Raw genomic sequence first — 21,679 nt, 5'->3', positions numbered from 1 at the left:
TGTCTTATTTGTTTTTCATTTCATACCTGTGATAGGGGTTTTAATTGCATACTTCCTTAAAAATGGGGAAACTGAGGTATAGCAAAGTTAAATAATTTACCCATGACTGCACTGTTGGCAAGTGGCAGAGCCAACATTTGAATGCCTCTGACCTTTTCCCTTTCCTCAAGATGCCAAACTTCTCAGATGATGCCAATTCCACACACATGCTCCAGTTCTCAGGCCACAGACTAATGAACAGACAGAACACAAAACCCTGCTCAGAGGCTGTCACTTGGAGAGCAAACCAAAGAGGTCTCCAAAGGGAATAATGGAAACATCTCCTACAGAACATGACAGCCAACACAGGCCTGAATAAAGCTGTGAAGCATGAGCATAATGAAGAAAAACGGCATGAAATTATGTAGAGATGTGACCAGAGAGGAAATAAGGAGAGGAATGGGGAGGAAGAAATAGAGAGGGGTTATCTGTTAGGATTAGTTTCAGCTGCAATTAAAATAAATTCCAAGTTTAAACAAGATTTTTAAGAACTGTTGCTCTCATGTTAAAAGAGTCCACAGATAGATGTTCCATGTTTTTTCATGGCTGTCAGTGGTAAGGAATCTACCTGCTAGTGCAGGAGACAAGAGTTTATGCCTGGGAGGGAAGATCCCCTGAAGAAGGTAATGTATTCTTCCCACTCCAGTATTCTTGCCGGGGAAATCCCATGGACAGAGGAGCCTGACAGGCTACAGTCCATGGGGTTGCAAAGAGTCAGACATGACTTAGTTACTAAAAGAACAGCAGGTAATCAGAGATCCTGGTTTCAACATGTAGTTATAGCTGCAAAATGACCACATTCCAGCCTTGTATCCATGTTTTAGGACTCAAGAAAAGGGACACTAAAGGGTGCATATTCCACCTTTTAAAAGATGCTTCACTTAAAAAAAAGTATATATATAATTACATTTGGGTGGCCAGAACTGACAGCTTATGGTGAATGGTGTCAGATTTGTGATCTCCGAAGAAAATTTAGCTTAGGGACCAGGGACCAGGCTTGATCACTCGAGCTTTTGTGTAGCAGAGTTTTATTAAAGTGAAAAAGGAACAGAGGAAGCTTCTGACATAGACATTAGAAGGGGGATGGAGAGTGACCCCTGTGCTAGTTTTAGCAAGCTGTTTTATGTCTGTTAGAAAGTTATTAATCAGATAAGAGAGACAGCTCAAGGCTGAGGGAGTTTCACCAGGCCCTTCTCCCACAATATGCATTTTGAGATAGGATGGCACAAGGTACGTCATCCTCCGGCCATAAAACAATTGATATGAATACTGGTTTGCTGAGCTAATATCAGCCAAAGGTTAGTCTTAGGTGGAACCATTTTGAAGAAAGGCAAATTCCAAAGCAGATACACAGTTTCATTAACATAGTGTAAGAAAAACACTTCCATAAGAAAAAACGAATTGGTTAGCTCAAGGTTTGAGAAAAGTTAAGTTCAGGTGGAACCAGGTGTCGTGGCAACACAGAATTTTAAGAGGAAAAAAATCTGACACTTGTCGTTTGTTTCCTCCTGCCACTTTAAGGGAGAGAGAAGAACAATGTACGACATTTGCAGGCTATTTCCTCCATTTGGAGACCCCTGGCCTTCCTGCCTTTTACCCTCTCAGAACATAACCTCATAGCCAGACCTATCTCTGAAGGAGGCTGGAAAAGTAACTGTCAATCCAGCAGCCATGTGCCTAAAAATTAGGCTTTTATTAATTAGGGAGACTATCAGGAGACAGCTGGTAGTTTCTATATGGAAATAAGGAAAGGGGTTGGGGGGCGGGGGAAGTACAGTAAATATAATCTAGGAAAAGAACACAATTTGGAATAGCACACACCCAAGGTATGCCAAATATTGCTCCACAAGTACTCCATGCTATGGAACAAGTTAGTAAAATATTAATTTACTAAAATGAAATACTTCAGAATGAAATTTTAGGAGAAATTGCAGAGGTAGAGAAAGTCAAGCATTATTAGCATATATGAAAAGTTTCAGATAATCAAAAAATGCTGAAGAAAATAACCAATAATTAAGCATTTTGGAGAAAATGTAACAGATATGAAAGAGCAAGTAAAAGTCCTACGTGAGGACAGCTTGTTTCTCTGGAAAAGAAAATTCACTGATTAGAATTAAACAGTGTTTACATTAGAATTAAACACTGAAAGAAGAAGATATTAAGACGAGGTGGTAAGAATATACAGAAGGACTATACAAAAAAGATGTTCATGACCCAGATAAGCATGACAGTGTGATCACTCTCCTCCTGGAATGCAAAGTCAAGTGGCCTCAGAAAGCATCACTACGAACAAAGCTAGTGGAGGAGATGGAATTCCAGTTGAACTCTTTCAAATCCTAAAAGATGATGCTGTGAAAGTGCTGCACTCAATATGCCAGCAAATTTGGAAAACTCAGCAGTGGCCACAGGACTGGAAAACACAGTTTTCATTCCAATCCCAAAGAAAGGCAGTACCAAAGAACACTCAAACTACCGCACAATTGCACTCACCTCACACATTAAGTAATGCTCAAAATTCTCCAAATGAGGCTTCAACAGTACTTGAACCATGAACTTCCAGATGTTCAAGCTGGATTTAGAAAAGGCAGAGGAACCAGAGATTAAATTGCCTACATCCTCTGGATCATCAAAAAAGTGAGAGAATTCCAGAAAAACATCTACTTTTGCCTTATTGACTATGCCAAAGCCTTTGACTGTGTGAATCACAACAAACTGTGGAAAATTCTTCAAGAGAAGGGAATACCAGACAACCTGACCTGCCTCCTGAGAAATCTGTATGTGGGTCAAGAAGAAACGGTTAGAAATGGTCATGGAACAACAGACTGGTTCCAAATTGGGAAGGGTGTAGTATGTTAAGGCTGTATATTGTCACCCTGCTTATTTAACTTATATGCAGAGTACATCATGTGAAATACCGGGCTGGCTGAAGCACAAGCTGGAATCAAGATTGCTGGGAGAAATAGCAATAACCTCAGTACTTTTGCCTGGAAAATCCCATGGACAGAGGAGCCTGGTAGGCTGCAGTCCATGGGGTTGCTAGAGTCAGACATGACTGAGCGACTTCACTTTCACTTTTCACTTTCATGCATTGGAGAAGGAAATGGCAACCCACTTCAGTGTTTTTGCCTGGAGATTCCCAGGGACGGGGGAGCCTGGTAGGCTGCTGTCTATGGGGTTGCACAGAGTCAGACACGACTGAAGCGACTTAGCAGTAGCAGTATGCATATGACACCACCCTTATGGCAGAAAGCAAAAAAGAACTAAAGAGCCTCTTGATGAAGGTGAAAGAGGAGAGTGAAAAAGTTGACTTAATAATGAACACTCAGAAAACTAAGATCATGGCATCCAGTCCCATCACTTCATGGCAAATATATTAGAAAACAATGGAAACAGTGAAAGACTTTATTTTTTTTTGAGCTCCAAAATCACTGCAGATGGTAATTACAGCCATGAAATTAAAAGACATTTGTTCCTTGGAAGAAAAGTTATGACCAATCTAGAGTGCATATTAAAAAGCAGAGACATTACTTTGCTGACAAAGGTCCATCTAGTCAAAGCTATGGTTGTTCCAGTAGTCATTATGGATGTGAGAATTGGACCATAAAGAAAGCTGAGTGCTGAAGAACTGATGTTTTTGAACTGTGGTCTTGGGAGAAGACTCTTGAGAATCCCTTGGACTGCAAGGAGATCCAAGCAGTCCATCCTAAAGGAAATCAGTCCTGAATATTCATTGGAAGGACTGATGCTGTAGCTGAAACTCCAATACTTTGGCCACCTGATGGGAAGAACCAACTCATTGGAAAAGACCCTGATGCTGGGAAAGATTCAAGGTGGGAGGAGAAGGGGATAAGAGAGGATGAGAAGGCTGGATGTGATCACTGAAGCGATGGACATGAGCTTAAGTAAACTCCAGGAGTTGGTGATGGACTGGGAAGCCTGATGTGCTACAGTCCATAGGTTTGCAAAGAGTTGGACACGACTGAGCGACTGAACTGAACTACATTAAAATATCATATAAGGTTTCCCTAAAATGAAAAAAGTTGAGAATTTAACATTGAAAAGATGTCATCTAATACAGGAAAAAATATGTATATATAAAATAATTGGCAGTAATGTACATCCTTATGAATGAATCTTTCAGTCCTGTAGGTAGAGGCATTGAAAGAAAAAAAAAAAGTGGAGGGATTAAGTAGGATTCAGATAAACCCACCACAGCACTGCATTCAGTGACAGGACATAATGAGAAACACCTATTTAACGGTTGGAAAATGAAGTGTGATCCAAAAAAAGAGTGTACTTAGCAGAGAAATTATTGTTGTTTAGTTACTGACTCTGGCTCTGCAACCGCATGGACTGTAGCCCATCAGGCTTCTCTGTCCATAGAATTTCCAAGGCAGGAATACTGGAGTGGGTTGCCATTTCCTTCTCATGGTGATTTTCTTGACCTGGGAATCGAACCCGCATCTCCTGCCTTGAGGGGTGGACTCTTTACCACTGAGCCACCAGGGAAGCCCATAGAGGTATAGTTCACATACTAAGTTAATGGAGAAACACCTTTACGCATAAAAGAAACCAGGGAATGTAGCACCAATGTTTTTTCTCAAATCAAGAAAAGGACGTCTAACCCATTAAAAGATGAAAATTCAACAATTAGAATGAAAAGCTGCTCTAGCTATTAGCATTGAATCTATTTAGAGATTAAAACTAAAGAGCCAGAACTATGGTTATAGAATGGAGCCTAATATTAAACTTCAGATAATATAAAGTCAATAGTATAACTCATAAAACTTAGGAGGCAAGACAGAAGTACTAATTATATCATCAGAGCAAGGGTTATATTGAGACCTCTAAATTTGAAACATATGTCAAAAAGAGACTTCATATTTTTATTGACCTTTCATAATCACTCCTTTCAATCTTTATGGCCATTTCAAACATGGTAGCTATCACGGTAAAGGAATGTTTATCCCATGTTAAGCAATTTGTTGGGTTTCAGTTTAATTACCCATTATTTTCTTAAAGTCTAGTAATTTTAGTCCGAAATAGCATTCTGGTTGCCCTAAGTAGATATATCTGTACTATAGATATAGATGTAGATCTCTTTCAATAAATAGGTAGGTAGGTAGGTATACATACATATTTTTATTTGCAAGGACAGTTGTCTAGAAAGTTGATTATTTGTTCATTTTTTTATGGGCAGTGGGATTTTGAGTAGTATTCTCTTCTTGGTACATTAAACGTTGCTCAAATTCTTATTTGTATGAATCACTTAAGGAAAAAGTCGTCATTTTTTAAAAGAAATCAGATGATCAGTGAAGGCCTCCTTGATGAGAATGATTAAGAAAATATCTGAAAGAAGTGAGAAAGGACGAGCAGAGATGCCCAGGGAGGGGTATCCTAGACATACGTGAGGGATTTCTAGAAAGCTGTGTGGTACAGCTCAACAAGGTAAAGAGCAGTTGAAACAGATTTTGTGGTGTTTTTCGAAATCTTATAAGGCCATGAGTTTTATTCTGAGTGATAGGGGAATCAACTGATTTATTTTTAAAAGGGTTGGCCAAAAAGTTCATTCAGGCTTTTTTTTTTTAAGCTGTTATGAACTTTTTGGCCAACCCAATATATATAGGAATTGTATGGTCTGCCTTACATTTTGAAAGGTTTCCTAAAAGGTTTTCTTTGTAGAGGATATACTTAGAATGAAGAGAATGGTAGGAATGAGACAAGATAAGAGGTTAATGAATAATCCAGGTGAAAGATATTGCAGCTTGAACCACAAGAAGAGAGGTGGAAGAAAAGATAAATGGTTAGATTCTGGATATATTCTTTTCCATTCAATGCAAAGGGCATTTATTAAATAAAAGTAACAATTACTGAAAGCATACTTTGTGCCAGAAACTACATTTAGATTTTTATCTGTATTATCTCATCCACAATTAATGGATGAGAAAATCAAGGTTTATATGAAGTTAAATGTCTTTTTTTTTGTGTGTGTGAGATTCAAGCCTATCCTGCTTAAAAAAAAAAAAAAAAGCTGGAGTAAAACTGCTTTACAACATTGTGTTAGTTTCTGCTATACAACAAAGTGACTCAGATATATATATTTCCACCTCTTAAGCCTCCCTCCCCCAACTATCTCACCCCTCCAGGTCATCACAGAACTTGGAGCTGAGCCCTATGTGCTTAACAGCAGCATCCTACTTACTGTTTTAAATATGATAGTGTGTATATGTTCAGTTCAGTTCAGTCGCTCAGTCATGTCCGACTCTTTGCGGCCCCATGAATCTCAGCATGCCAGGCCTCCCTGTCCATCACCAACTCCCGGAGTTCACTCAGACTAACGTCCATCGAGTCAGTGATGCCATCCAGCCATCTCATCCTCTGTCGTCCCCTTCTCCTCCTGCCCCAATCCCTCCCAGCATCAGAGTCTTTTCCAATGAGTCAACTCTTCGCATGAGGTGGCCAAAGTATTGGAGTTTCAGCTTTAGCATCATTCCTTCCAAAGAAATCCCAGGGCTGATCTCCTTCAGAGTGGACTGGTTGGATCTCCTTGCAGTCCAAGGGACTCTCAAGAGTCTTCTCCAACACCACAGTTCAAAAGCATCAATTCTTTGGTACTCAGCTTTCTTCACAATACAACTCTCACATCCCTACATGACCACAGGAAAAACCATAGCCTTGACTAGATGAACCTTTGTTGGCAAAGTAATGTCTCTGCTTTTGAATATGCTATCTAGGTTAGTCATAACTTTCCCTCCAAGGAGTAAGTGTCTTTTAATTTCATGGCTGAAGTCACCATCTGCAGTGATTTTGGAGCCCCAAAAATAAAGTCTGACACTGTTTCCACTGTTTCCCCATCTATTTCCCAGGAAGTGATGGGACCAGATGCCATGATCTTCGTTTTCTGAATGTTGAGCTTTGCGCCAACTTTTTCACTCTCCACTTTCACTTTCATCAAGAGGCTTTTTAGTTCCTCTTCACTTTCTGCCATAAGGGTGGTGTCATCTGCATATCTGAGGTTATTGATAATTTTCCCAGCAATCTTGATTCCAGCTTGTGCTTCTTCCAGCCCAGCGTTTCTCATGATGTACTCTGCATAGAAGTTAAATAAGCAGGGTGACACTATATAGCCTTGACGTACTCCTTTTCCTATTTGTAACCAGTCTGTTGTTCCATGTCCAGTTCTAACTGTTGCTTCCTGACCTGCATATAGGTTTCTCAAGAGGCAAGTCAGGTGGTCTGGTATTCCCATCTCTTTCAGAATTTTCCACAGTTTGTTGTGATCCACCAGTCAAAGATTTTGGCATAGTCAATAAAGCAGAAATAGATGTTTTTTCTGGAACTCTCTTGCTTTTTCAATGATCCAGTGGTTGTTGGCTATTTGATCTCTGGTTCCTCTGCCCTTTCTAAAACCAGCTTGAACATCTGGAAGTTCACGGTTCACGTATTGCTGAAGCCTGACTTGGAGAATTTTGAGCATTACTTTACTAGCATGTGAGATGAGTGCAATTGTGCGGTAGCTTGGAGAAATATCAATAACCTCAGATATGCAGATGACACCACCCTTATGGCAGAAAGTGAAGAGGAACTAAAAAGCCTCTTGATGCAAGTGAAAGTGGAGAGTGAAAAAGTTGGCGCAAAGCTCAACATTTAGAAAACTAAGATCATGGCATCCGGTCCCACCACTTCATGGGAAATAGATGGGGAAACAGTGGAAACAGTGTCAGACTTTATTTTTTGGGCTCCAAAATCACTGCAGATGGTGACTGCAGCCATGCAATTAAAAGACGCTTACTCCTTGGAGGGAAAGTTATGACTAACCTAGATAGCATATTCAAAAGCAGAGACATTACTTTGCCAACAAAGGTTCGTCTAGTCAAGGCTATGGTTTTTCCTGTGGTTATGTATGGATGTGAGAGTTGGACTGTGAAGAAGGCTGAGTGCCGAAGAATTGATGCTTTTGAACTGTGGTGTTGGAGAAGACTCTTGAGAGTCCCTTGGACTGCAAGGAGATCCAACCAGTCCACTCTGAAGGAGATCAGCCCTGGGATTTCTTTGGAAGGAATGATGCTAAAGCTGAAACTCCAATACTTCGGCCACCTCATGCGAAGAACTGACTCATTGGAAAAGACTCTGATGCTGGGAGGGATTGGGGGCAAGAGGAGAAGGGGACGACAGAGGATGAGATGGCTGGATGGCATCACTGACTCAATGGACGTGAGTCTGAGTGAACTCCGGGAGTTGGTGATGGACAGGGAGGCCTGGCGTGCTGTGATTCATGGGGCCGCAAAGAGTCGGACACGACTGAGTGACTGATCTGATCTGATCTGATCTGACCTTGAGCATTCTTTGGCATTGCCTCTCTTTGGGATTAGAATGAAAACTGACCTTTCCAGTCTTGTGGCCACTGCTGAGTTTTCCAAATTTGCTGGCATATTGAGTGCAGCACTTTCACAGCATCATCTTTCAGGATTTGAAATAGCTCCACTGGAATTCCATCACCTCCACTAGCTTTGTACGTAGTGATGCTTTCTAAGGCCTACTTGACTTCACATTCCAGGATGTCTGGCTCTAGGTTATTGATCATACCATAGTGATTATCTTGGTCGTGAAGATCTTTTTTGTACAGTTCTTCTGTCTATTTTTCCACCTCTTCTTAATATCTTCTGCTTCTGTTAGATCCATACCATTTCTGTCCTTTATCGAGCTCATCTTTGCATGAAATATTCCCTTTGTATCTCTAATTTTCTTGAAGAGATCTCTAGTCTTTCCCATTCTGTTGTTTTCCTCTATTTCTTTGCATTGATCGCTGAGGAAGGCTTTCTTATCTCTTGCTATTCTTTGGAACTCTGCATTCAGATGTTTGTATCTTTCCTTTTATCCTTTTCTTTTCACTTCTCTTCTTTTCACAGCTATTTGTAAGGCCTCCCCAGACACCATTTTGCTTTTTTGCATTACTTTTCCATGGTGATGGTCTTGATCCCTGTCTCTTGTACAATGTCATGAACCTCAGTCCATAGTTCATCAGGCACTCTATCAGATCTAGTCCCTTAAATCTATTTCTCACTTCCACTGTATAATCATAAGGGATTTGATTTAGGTCATACCTGAATGATCTAGTGGTTTTCCCTACTTTCTTCAATTTAGGTCTGAATTTGACAATAAGGAATTAGACTTAGGAGGATGTAATTCATGAGAGAGTTCTGGCTTAAAGCTGCACATTTCTAAGTTATCAGTATAGGAATTGTATTTAAAGTCAAAATACTGAATGAAACAATCAAGGGGTTGTCAATAGCGGAAAGAAGAGGTTCAAGAAGCAGCTCAGATATAATCCAGAGAGTGTAGCATTAGCAAAACTGACTTAAGGTGGAGGCCTGAAGTGAGGTATTAGAGAAACCTAGAGAGTGTTTTCCTGGACATCAAATGGTCAGAAATGTTTAGGATGGGGAAACTGTGTCAAAGGAAGTAAAGAAGTACAGAAAAATAGGGACAGAGAAGAGCAACTTGGAGATGAAGGATGACTTCGACATGAAAGGCTTTGATAGAATAATTGGAAATAAAGTCTGACCGCAATGTGCATATAAGAGAAAAGAGAATTTAATATTGAAGCACATGTATTTTAAATTAGGTCTTTGATTATTCCCCTCCATTTCTCACTTCTCAAATTCCTACTTTTCTAATGATTTAGCTTCCCTGTCTTCTACCTCTTTTTATCCATTTATTTAGAATTTCTCTCAAATTTATTTTCCAGCACTTTTGCTGAGAATTTCATCAATCCTGTCATAGTATTTTGTTTCCAAAGCTCTGTCAATTCCACTAGTTTAAAAAATATCACCTTATTATTTAAGTATTGCAGTATCTTTTAGGAGATATTTTGTCTTATCTCTCATTCCCTCCATGGTCTATAGTTCTTCAACTTGCTTTTTTTCCTTTTTCTGTGATTTAGTTCCTGTTTTTCCTGCCAGAGTCTTTCCCCATATGTTTATTGTTCCTTTTTCTTGCTCATATTAGAGTAAGGCCCTAAAAACTTTATTATAAGTTACTTGCCTGTCAATGGGATCAACTGAGGATTTTGCTGTAGGATGATCTGGCTGTACACTTTTGTGCAGGCATCCTGCATATGTTTAGGTCTTTTCTCTAGAGCTAGTTAGATTTCATACACACACACACACACACACACACACACACACAATCTTTCATATTCCTGCATGAAGTTTTAAAAATACTGTCAGAATTCTCAAACAAAATTTGGGAAAATTTCATTTAGTATGTAAATTTAGTTTAACTTAATAGATTTGTTTTCACAATGACATAGAAAGCCACAATTGTGCCTGGTGTACTTTTGCCCAAGGCGCCTCTGTATTTTTTTTTTTTTAAATAACTTTTAAAAATTATTGAGGTGAAAAACTCATATAACGTTAAAGTAATTGTTTTAAAATAAACAATTTGGTAGTGTTTAGCACATTTACAGTGTTGTGTAATTGCTACCTGCCGGGGTCCAGCCCTGATGGATCCAGGGAATTCGAAGCGGGGACGGCGTCGGCGAAAATCAGGAAACAACTGCTTAATTAAACGTTTATTAAGGATATAAAGAGTGGTGAAATAAGGATAGCTCAGCGAAGAAATTCAGTGAAGAAAAGAGGCTGAATAAAATTCCGAAGCAGGGAATTGACGTCACCTACGAAGGCCGCAGGCGTCCTCCCGTTCTCCCGAAGGAGAGGAGACGCTAAGGCCTCCCCGGTCAGATCTTAGAAGCCCAGGCAAAATTAGTAGGCTTGACGAGCTTCCCTGCCTCAGAGGAAAAGTTCAGCTAGAAGGTGAAAGAACTACATGGGGAGACCAAATATCGGTGAACAAAAAAAAAGGGCATACTTTATTTTCCAAAGAAGTTTTATACCTTAAATTGTGCATAGAGGATAATGGGGGAAGGGGTAGAGTCATGCAAAGACAGCAGTTCCTGATCCTTATCAAAGCCAGGCTTTCAAACTTATCATATGCAAAAGTTTAGGTGATTTACATCATCTTCTGGCCAGGAGGCCTGTTAACATTTTAAGAAACTTATTTTTCTCTAAACATGATTATTCTAAAGTCAGGCGCCAGCCTCCAAAAAGCATTGGATAAAGTTGCATTCCTATAGGGCAAACGGTGAGGTGGGCTCAATCAAGAAAAGAATTAACTCAAGGGTCCAAGGTTACAAACATTGAGGCTACTACTTACATTTCTATACACCTATTATATCAATCAATACACCGCCAAGGACACAGTAGGTAAGGGATATGGAGACTTAGCAGCAAACATTGGCCCAACAAGTGAAAAACCCTTCACCAATACAATTTCTAATCAATCTTTTAACTACTCAAAGGAATCTGTGTTTAGATAGTTTAGAACATCTCCTGCCTCTCACATGTTGCCGGAAAAAACCTATTCAGGCAGGCTAGAGGACTTCCAAAGGAGTTTGTAGGTTGAAACACTGTCACACCCAGGAATTATTAACTGGAGCTGTAAGCTAACTCTTTTTTCAGAGAGAGGTAGTGGGGGACAGCCCCCCGTAAAGTCAGAGGTGTAGGTGAAAGCACAAAGCAGAAAGTAAGCAGACTCTGGTTTTGGGGGTAGATGCTCGAGAATTTCCAGGGAGACTCCTGAGGCTCCATCCCGCCTTTGCGTATGCCGAGCCTCCTTCCTCAAGACCTTTGCCAGGGGCGGAGCTCGCTCCCCGCAGCTACCTCTATGTAACAAAACATATTTATCACCCCCAAAGGAAATCCAGTACCACTGAAGCATTTCCCCCTCTCAGTAAGCTGTGGCAGCCACTGATCTGCTTTCTATCTCTATGGATGTACCTCTTCTGAATATTTTCTAGAAATGAAATCATACAATAAGTAACTTTCTAAAAAGTATTTTTATTGACATATAGTTGATTTACAATATATTAGTTTCAGCTGTACAGCATAATGTTTTTGTATTTTATAGCTTATACTTCATCAGATGTTCTTACCAGTTAATAGCTATAATACCCTGTGCTGTAAAATAAATCCTTGTTGCCTATTTTATACATAGTAGTTATATCTCTTAACCCTATATCCCTATCTTTTCCCTCCTCCTTTCCCTCTAACCACTTCCCTTTCCCGGTAACCACTAGTTTATTTCCTTCATCTGTGGCTTTATTTCTGTTGTGCTATATACATTCATTTGTATTATTTTTTTAGATTTCACATAGAGTGGTTTCATACAGTAATTGTCTTCTGACTTTTTTCACTAAGCATAATATTCTCTAGGTCCATGCACATTGTTGCAAATGGTTGCATTTTGTTCTCTTTTATGGATAAAAGAGAATATGGGCTTCCCCAGTAGCTCAGTTGGTAAAGAATCTGCCTGCAATGTAAGAGACCCTAGTTCCATTTCTGGATCAGATAAGGGACAGGCTACCCACTCCAGTATTCTTGGGCTTCCCAATGGCCCAGTTGATAAAAAGTCCTCCTGCAATGTGGGAGACCAGGGTTTCATCCCTGGGTTGGGAAGATCCCCTGGAGAAGTGTATGGCAAACCATTCCAGTATGGCACCCAGTCCAGTATACTTGCCTGGAGAATCCCCATGGACAGAGGAACCTGGGAGGGGGCTATAATCCATGGGCTTGCAATGAGTCGGACACGACTGAGAAACTCACTTCACTTCACTTCATACACACACACACACACCCCATGTCTTCTTTATCCATTCATCAGTTAATGGACATTTGGGTTACTTCCATATCTTGGTCATTGTAAACAGCACTGCTGTGAACATTGGGGTGGGTGGTCGGTGTATATTTTCAAAGTAGTATTTTTGTATTTCCTGGATATATACCCAGGAGAGGAATTTCTGGATCATATGATACTTCTATTTTTAGTTTTTGAGGAATGTCCATACTGTTTTCCATAGTGGCTACAGCAGTTTACATTCTTACCAGCAGTGTACATAGCTTTCCTTTTTTCCACATACTCTCCAACATTTGTTATTTGTTGTTCTTTTGATGATAGCCATTCTGACAGGTATGAGGTGATAACTTGTCTTCATTTTGATTTGCATTTCTCCAATAGTTATGTTGATTATCTTTTCATGTGTTTGTTAGACTTCGTCAGAAAAATTTCCATTCAGGTTTTCTGCTCATTTTTTTTTTCTTTTGGTAATTTTTTTCATTGTGTTGTAGGAGCTATTTATATATATATTGGATGGATAAAGTTCCAGAAATGTGCAACCTGTCAAGACTGAATCAAGAAGAAACAGACAATATGAACACATAGATCAGTAATAGTGAAATTGAATTTATAATTTAAAAAACTCCCAGCATGAAGTTCAGGACCAGACAGCTTCACAGGAATATGCTACCAAAAACATAACAAAGAATTAATATTTATCCTTTTCAAACTATTCCCCAAAATGAAGAAAGAACCCTTGTTGCTTAGTTTAAAAGAGTACTTTATATATTCTGGATACTAAACTCCCTACTAGGTGTGAAGTAATATCCATTGTGGTTTTGACTTGTGTTCCTTTAATGACCAATGATACTGAACATTTTTACATGTGCTTGTTGGCCATTTGTATATCTGCTTTGGAGAAGCATTTATTCAAGCATTATACCCATTTTAAAATGTTGTTGTTGTTCTGTTGCTTAGTTAAAAGCGTACTTTATTCTGGATACTAATTCCTTATCAGATATATGATTTGCAAGGAATTTTTTCCTATTTTGTATGCTGTCTTTTCACTTTTTTCATAAACTCTTTTGCACCAAAGTTTTTAATTTTGATTAAGTCTGATTTATCTTTTTTTTTTTTTTTCCTTTGTGGCTCATGCTTTAGGTGTCAGTCTCAGAAGCCACTGTCAAACCCCTATGTCTTCTATGAGTTTTATGGCTTTAGACCTTCTGTTAGGGTTCTTATCAATTTTGAGCTAATTTTTGTACATGGTAAAAGGCATGGGTTCAACTTGTATTATCTTTTTTAAAAACATATTCTTCTGATCTTATGCTAAGGCTGGGGTCAATTCTTACTCTTCTGCATGGGCTTTTGGAAAGGATTTGGTGTTTTATCTTCATCAGTTCAGTTCAGTTGCTCAGTCGTGTCCAACTCTTTGCGACCCCATGAACCACAGCATGCCAGGCCTCCCTGTCCATCACCAACTCCTAGAGTTCACCCAAACCCATGTCCATCGAGTCGGTGATGCCATCCAACCATCTCATCCTCTGTTATCCCCTTCTCCTCCTGCCCCCAGTCCCTCCCAGCATCAGAGTCTTTTCCAATGAGTCAACTCTTCGCATGAGGTGGCCAAAGTATTGGAGTTTCAGCTTCAGCATCGGTCCTTCCAATGAACACCCAGGACTGATCTCCTTTAGGATGGACTGGTTGGATCTCCTTGCAGTCCAAGGGACTCTCAAGAGTCTTCTCCAGCACCACAGTTCAAAAGGATCAATTCTTTGGCACTCACCTTTCTTTATAGTCCAACTCTCACATCCATACATGACCACTGGAAAAACCATAGCCTTGACTAGATGGACCTTTGTTGGCAAAGTAATATCTCTGCTTTTGAATATGCTATCTAGGTTGATCATAACTTTCCTTCCAAGGAGTAAGCGTCTTTTAATTTCATGGCTGCAATTACCATCTGCAGTGATTTTGGAGCCCCCAAAAATAAAGTCTGACACTTCATAGACTTTGATTAATCCACTTGTTTTCAGCCTCACCTTTGTTCCTATTTCTAGGAATCCTTGAAATAAATATTTTCTGAATATTTGGGGCCTTTAGCACAATTTATGCTGCCTCTCACTTTTTCTCACTGCTGGCCAGGGTCTTGGCTACTTGCATCTGTTAAATCAATCCATTTGTCTTTCTATTCTGCCATTTCCAAAAAGATTTTACTACTGTCTCCTTTACTGTTATTTTTGTTCTTTGGTTTTATGCCTTAATCCTTTTCACTGTCCTTGTACTGAACTTTTCAGAAAGGGAAGATATAATGAGTTATTGAATTTTCTTTGAATATGCCATCTTTTACCTTAGGATTCCTCATTGGTTACTACTATAATGTGGTTTTTTTCACCATTAGTAATGGAATTTTTCTTCAATGTGTGAAGAGCACTGAAGAAATAAAACTTGTTAATTTTTTTTCTGCATTTTGGAAGAATTTTAATAAATTGGTAAATTTCCCATGATGGTAAATGAAAAAAGCAGAATGCCAAATGCAGAACATATGAACAGCATTAATATATGGAGCATGACACCCTAAGGATGACTTTCTATCCTTTTATTTATGTGCTTACTTTTCATGTTTTATTGAAGTAGAGTTGGTTTATTATGTTAGCTTTGAATGTACAGCTAGTGATCTGACAATCAAATAGCTTAAAAAATGATCAGAACAAGTCCAGTAACCAGCTGTTACTATACAAAATTGTTGTTGCAGCATTATTAACTATACTCCTTATGTTGTATATTATGTGCTAAGTCACTTCAGTCATGTTCAGCTCTTGAGGCTCTGTGGGCTGTAGCCCACCAGGCTCTACTGTCCGTGGGATTCTTCAGGCAACAATAATGGAACGGGTTGCATTGCCCTCCTCCAGAGGATCTTCCTGACCCAAGGATCAATCCTGCATCTCTTATGTCTCCTGCTAGCGAGTTCTTTACCACTAGTGCCACCTATTTATTTTATAACTAAGTGTATATCTTAATCTTCTTTCCTATTTTACCCATCCCCTTACCCTTTTATCTCTAGCAAAAATCAGTTAGTTTTCTGCATATATGAATATGTTTTTTGTTTTCTTTGTTTTGTTTCTTAGATTCTATATAAAAATGCGATCACATGGTATTGTCTTTCTCTGTCTGACTTAGTCCACTGAGCATAATACCTGCTAAGTCTATCCATGTTATCCATGTTATAGCAAGCAGCAAAACTTCATTCTTTTTATGCCTGAGTAATAGTCCATTACCAGATCTTCTTTATACACTCATCTATCAGTGAACATTTAGGTTGTTTCTGTATTTTGGATATTATAAATAATGCTGCATTGTACATAAGGGTGCATGTATCTTTTTGATATAGAATTTGTGTTTTCTTCTGGTGATTACCAATAAGTTGAATTATTGGATCAGAGGAGAAGGGGATGACAAAGGCTGAGATGATTGGATGGCATCACTGACTTGATTTTGAGTAAACTCTGGGAGTTGGTGATGGACAGTGAAGCCTGGCGTGCTGCAGTCCATGGGGTCACAAAGAGACAGACATGACTGAGTGACTAAACTGAACTGATGGCAGTTAAAAATCTCCATACTATTTTCCATAGTGGATGCACCAATTTGCATTTCCACCAACAGTGAATCTGGGTGCCATTTTTCCAACATCCTTGCTAAAAGTTTTTTATATTTTTGATGCTAGCCCATTCTGAGATGATATCTGATTATAATTTTGATTTGCATTTCCCCAATAATTAATGATGTGGAATGTATTTTCATGTGACTGCTACCAGTCTGTATGTTTTGTTTGGGAAAATATCTGTTCAGGTCCTTTGCCCTTATTGAATCAATTGTTGGCTTTTGATATTTAGTTCCATGATTTAACCCCCTATTACATATATCATTTGCAAATGTTTTCTCCCTATCAGTAGGTTCCCTTTTTGTTTATTTGATGGTTTCCTTCATTCTACATGAGCTTTTCAGTTTCATGTAGTCCCATATGTTTATTTTTGTTTCTGTTTTCCTTGCCTGAGGAGACTGATTGAAAAAAATAATTACAAGGTTGATGTCAAAGAGCATAACACCTATATTTTTTTCCAGGAATTTTATGGTTTCAAATCTTCTATTTAATCATTTAATCCATTTGAGGTGGTTTTTTTTTTTCTGTACATGGTATGAAAAAGAGGTCTAAATTCATTTCTTTGAATGCATCTGTCCAAGTTTCTAAGCATCATTTATTATAGATGCCGTCTTTTCCAAATTCTTGTTTAATTTGTTGAAAATTGACCATGTAAGAGTTGGTTTACTTCTGGGCTATCTATTATCTTCCCTTGATCTATGTGTCTGTTTTTCTGCTACTACTATACTGTTTTGATCACTGTAGCTTTGTATTATAGTGTGAAGTCTAGGAGTCCAGCTTTGTTTTCTTTCTCAAAATTGCTTTGACTGTTTGGAGTCTTTTGTGGTAACATACACAATTTTAGGATTATGTATGGGAAAATTTCATTGTTATTTTGATAGAGATTGCATTGAATCTGTAGATTGCATTGTGTAATATGGATATTGTAACAATATTTGTTCCTCCCATTCATGAGCACAGTAAATCTTTCCATATGTTTGTATCATCTTCAGTTTATTTCATCAGTGTGTTACAGTTTTCAGAGCACAAGTCTTTTACCTTCTTGGTTAGTTTTATTCCTAGGTATTTTGATATAATTTTCTACATTTTTTTTCTCATAGGTTTTTACTAGTGTATAGAAATACTACATAATTCTGTATATTAATTTTCTATCCTACAAAATTGCTAAGACCATTTATTCTCATAGCTTTTTTTTTTTTTTTTTAGATGGAGTCTATAGGATTTCTATGTATTGGATCATGCCATCTTCAAACAGTAGTAGTTTTACTTATTCCTTTCCCTTTTGGATTTATTTCATTTCTTTTTCTTATATAATTGCTCTAGCTAGGAAGACCAATACTAAGTTAAATAAAATTAGCAAGAGTGGGCATCCTTATCTTGTTCTTCATTTAGAGGAAATGCATTCATACCATTGATTATGATATTGATTGTGGGTTTATCATATATAGCCTTTATATGTTGAGGTATATTCCCCATACCCACTTTATTGAGAATTTTTTTATTATGAATGGCTGTTGAATTCTGTCAGAATATTTTTCTGCATCTACTGAGATTAGCACATGATTTTTATTCTTCAGTTTCTTAATGTAGTGTATCACATTGCTGAATTTGCTGATATTGAAGCATTCTCATGCCTGGAGTTAATATCACTTCATCATGACATATGCTCCTTTTAATGTATTGTTAACTCTGGTTTTCTAAAATTTTGTTGAGGATTTTTACATGTATGTTCATCAGAGAATACTGGTCTGTAGTCTTTTATTATTTCACCATCTGGTTTTGTTATCAGGGTGATGCTGACCATGAATAATGAGTTTGGAAATGTTCCTTCCTCTTCAGTTTTTTGGAACACTTTAAGAAGGATAGGTATTACGTCTTCTTTAGAATGTTTAGTGGAACTCATCTATGAAGATATGCAGTTGTACACTTTTGTGTTGAGAGCCATGCTGTGTTAGTCGCTGTCGTGTCTGATGCTCTGCGACCCCACGCACGGTAGCCTGCCAGGCTCCTCTGTCCATGGGATTCTGTAGGCAAGAATACTGGAGTGGACTGCCATTCCTTTCTCCAGCTGAGAGCTATAAATAATTATTTATTGTTTCACTACTAGTAACTGGTCTATTCAGATTTTTTATTTCTTCATGATTCAGTCTTGTCTTCAGATTGCATATTTCGAGGAATTTGTCCATTTTTTTCTAGGTAACTCAATTTATTGGTGTATAATTTTTTGGAGTTGTCTCTCAAATTATTGATATCTATGGTATTGGTTGTAACTTCTCCTCTTTCAGTTCTGATTTTATTTGGGTTCTTGCACACACTAACACATGCTCTCTCCCTCTCTTCCTTCCTTTCATGTTTTATGTTTCTTAATTAATCTTGCTAAAGGTTTATTGTTTATTATTTCAACAATTACTCTTAGTTTCCTGATCTTTTCTATTTTTAAGTCTTCATTTATTTCCACTCTGATCTTTAATATTTTCTTTCTTTTACTAATTTTGGATTTGTTTTTGTTATTCCAGTTCCATAGGTGTAATGTTAGATTGTTCATTTGAGATTTTTGTTTCCTGAGTTAGGCCTGTATTGTTATAAATTTCCATCTTAGAAATACCTTTGTTTGTTGTGTCCTATTATTTTGAAATATTGTATTTCTATTTACATTTGTCCACGTATTTTTAAATTTTATCTGATTTGCTCAGTGACTCATTGGCTGTTTAGTAGTATGTTGTCTAGATTCCATGTGTTTGTGCTTTTTCTTGTAGTTGATTTCTAGTCACATACCATGGTCAGAAAAGATACTTGGTATAATCTCAATCTTACTAAGTTTTTTTGTTTGTTTTGTGGCCCAGCATGTGATTTATCCTGGAGAATGTTCTATGTGCATTTGAAAAGAACGTCTATTCTGCTGTTTCTGGATGAAATGTTCTGTGGAGATCTATTAAATTCAGGTCATTAAGTGTGCCACGTGAAGCTACTGTTTCATATTCATTTTCTGTCTGGATGATTTGCCATCAAACTAACTGGGGTATTAAAGTTTCATATTGTTATTTCATTACTGTCAATTTCTCCCTTTGTCTGTTAATATGTGTTTTATGTATTTAGGTTCTCCAATGTTGGGGGTGTATATATGTATGTATACACACACATATATATGTTGCTAAGTCACTTCAGTCGTGTCCGACTCTTTGTGACCCTATAGACAGCAGCCCACCAGGCTCCCCCGTCCCTGGGATTCTCCAGGCAAGAATACTGGAGTGGGTTGCCATTTCCTTCTCCAATGCATGAAAGTGAAAAGTGAAAGTGAAGTCACTCAGTAGTGTCTGACTCTAGCGACCCCAGGGTCTGCAGCCTACCAGGCTCCTCTGCCCATGGGATTTTCCAGGCAAGAGTACTGGAGTGGGATGCCATTGCCTTCTCCGACACACACACACACACACACACACACACACACACACATATGCATATTTACAAGTGTTATATCTTTTTCTTGGATTGATAACTTTATCATCATGGAATGTCCTTCTTTGGGCTTCCCAGATGGCACATTGATAAAAAATCCACCTGCCAATGCAGGAGACATGGGTTCAATCCCTGGGTTGGAAAAATCACCTGGAGTAGGGAATGGCAACCCACTCCAGGAGAATTCCATGGACAGAGAAGCCTGGAAGACTACAGTCCATGGGGTTGCAAAAAGTTGGACATGACTGACTGAACACAAAGCACAATGTACTTCTTTGTCTTTTGTTATAATCTTTGTAAATTTGCTTTATCTGGTATAAATATTACTACCACAGTTTTCTTTTTGTTTCTATTTGCATGGAATATTTTTTTTAATTTAAATTTATTTATTTTAATTAGAGGCTAATTACTTTACAATATTGTATTGGTTTTGCCATACATCAACATGCATCCACCACGGGTGTACACGTGTTCCCAATCCTGAACCCCCTCCCACCTCCCTCCCCATACCATCCCTCTGGGTCATCCCAGTGCACCTATTTGTTTATTTATTTCCATCTCTTCATTTTTAGACTGCATGTGTCTTTAGACATGGTGAGTCTTTTGAGGCAACACACAGATGGGTTGTTTTTAAATCTATTTTTGCACCCTGTGTCTTTTGATTGTGGCCTTAATCCATTTATATTTGCATTAATGACTGATAGGCATATACCCTTTGCAATGTTGTTGTTTTTTCACTTTTTTGTTTCTTTATTCCTTCCTACTTATCTTAATATCTTCATAGTTTAATTACTTCTTCCATATTATGTTTGTTTTATTTAATTTTCCATTTATCAGCTATCCATTTTTTCATTTATGGTTACCATGAGATTCTTATATAATATTCTTATATGTGTCTATTTTAAGCTGACTGTCACTTAATTTGAGCACATTCTGAAAACACTACATTTGAATCTTCCCCAAATACACCCTCTTATGTGTCTGGCATCATTTTTCTATCTTTTTTATTTTGTGTATATCCCTTAACTGATTTTGTCATTGTTGTTCAGTTGCTAGTCACATCTGACTCTTTTGTGACCCCATGAAGCCCACAAGGTTCCTCTGTCCAGGGAAGCCCTGGTTTATGTAGATATATATTATTTTACTAGCTTTGTCTTTTAATCTTCATACTAGACATATAGATGCTTGATCCACTTGCTGCTTTTACCATGTTTACCCTTTTGCTGTGAGACTTTTTTCTTTCTCAATTTTTATATTTCTAGTTATGGTATTTTCTTTTTATTACAAGAAGTTCCTGTAGCATTTTTTGTTTGGTCACTTTAATGGTGACAAACTTCTTCAGCTTTTGCTTGTCTGGAAACTGTCTTTCAATTCTGAATGATAAATTTGCAGGATAATGTATTCTTTGTTGGAAGTTGTTCCCCCCCCACTTCTGTTCTTTAAGTATATTGTTCTACTCCCTTCTGATCTCTAAAATCTCTGCTGAAAATTCAGTTGGTAATCTTGTGGGGGCTCCTCTGTATGTAACTAGTTGTTTTCCTTTGCTGCTTTGAAGATTCTCTAATTTTAATTTCTGACAATTATAATATATCTTGGTGTAGGTCTCCTTGAGTTATCTTGTTTGATACACTCTGTACTTTCTGGACTTTCAGGTCTGTTTCCTTTGTGTGGTTAATAAGTTTTAAGTCATTATTTCTTAAAATAGGCTTTATGATCCTTTCTCTCTGTCTTCTGGAACTTCCTATAGTGAGTATACTTAATGTTTTGCCAGAGGTCACATAAACTATCCTCATTTTTGTTGTTGTTTCTTTCTTTTTCCTTTACTGTTTTTGGATGATTTCCACTAGCTTGTCT

The 21,679-nt window shown here is 38.0% G+C and overlaps 1 protein-coding gene across 29 annotated transcripts in view; it reads left to right on the top strand.

Annotated features, from left to right (window-relative positions):
- The window catches only part of LOC129623048 (uncharacterized), a 367,755-nt gene that overhangs the window by 173,137 nt on the left and 172,939 nt on the right, over positions 1-21,679 (top strand). For 6 of the 29 annotated variants that reach the window (XR_008700283.1, XR_008700285.1, XR_008700279.1 and 3 more), the window contains one exon: positions 13,224-14,087. The exons of the other annotated variants lie outside the window; for them this stretch is intronic. The gene's annotated coding sequence lies outside the window, so the exon portion shown is untranslated. Of the gene's footprint in view, positions 1-13,223; positions 14,088-21,679 lie in introns of those variants that run through there. 29 annotated transcript variants of the gene reach the window in all.

Source organism: Bubalus kerabau, chromosome 11 (assembly GCF_029407905.1).
Source record: "Bubalus kerabau isolate K-KA32 ecotype Philippines breed swamp buffalo chromosome 11, PCC_UOA_SB_1v2, whole genome shotgun sequence".
NCBI lineage: Eukaryota > Metazoa > Chordata > Mammalia > Artiodactyla > Bovidae > Bubalus > Bubalus kerabau.
Note: the sequence above shows the minus strand (reverse complement) of the source record. Positions and strands in the feature narration are given on the sequence as shown.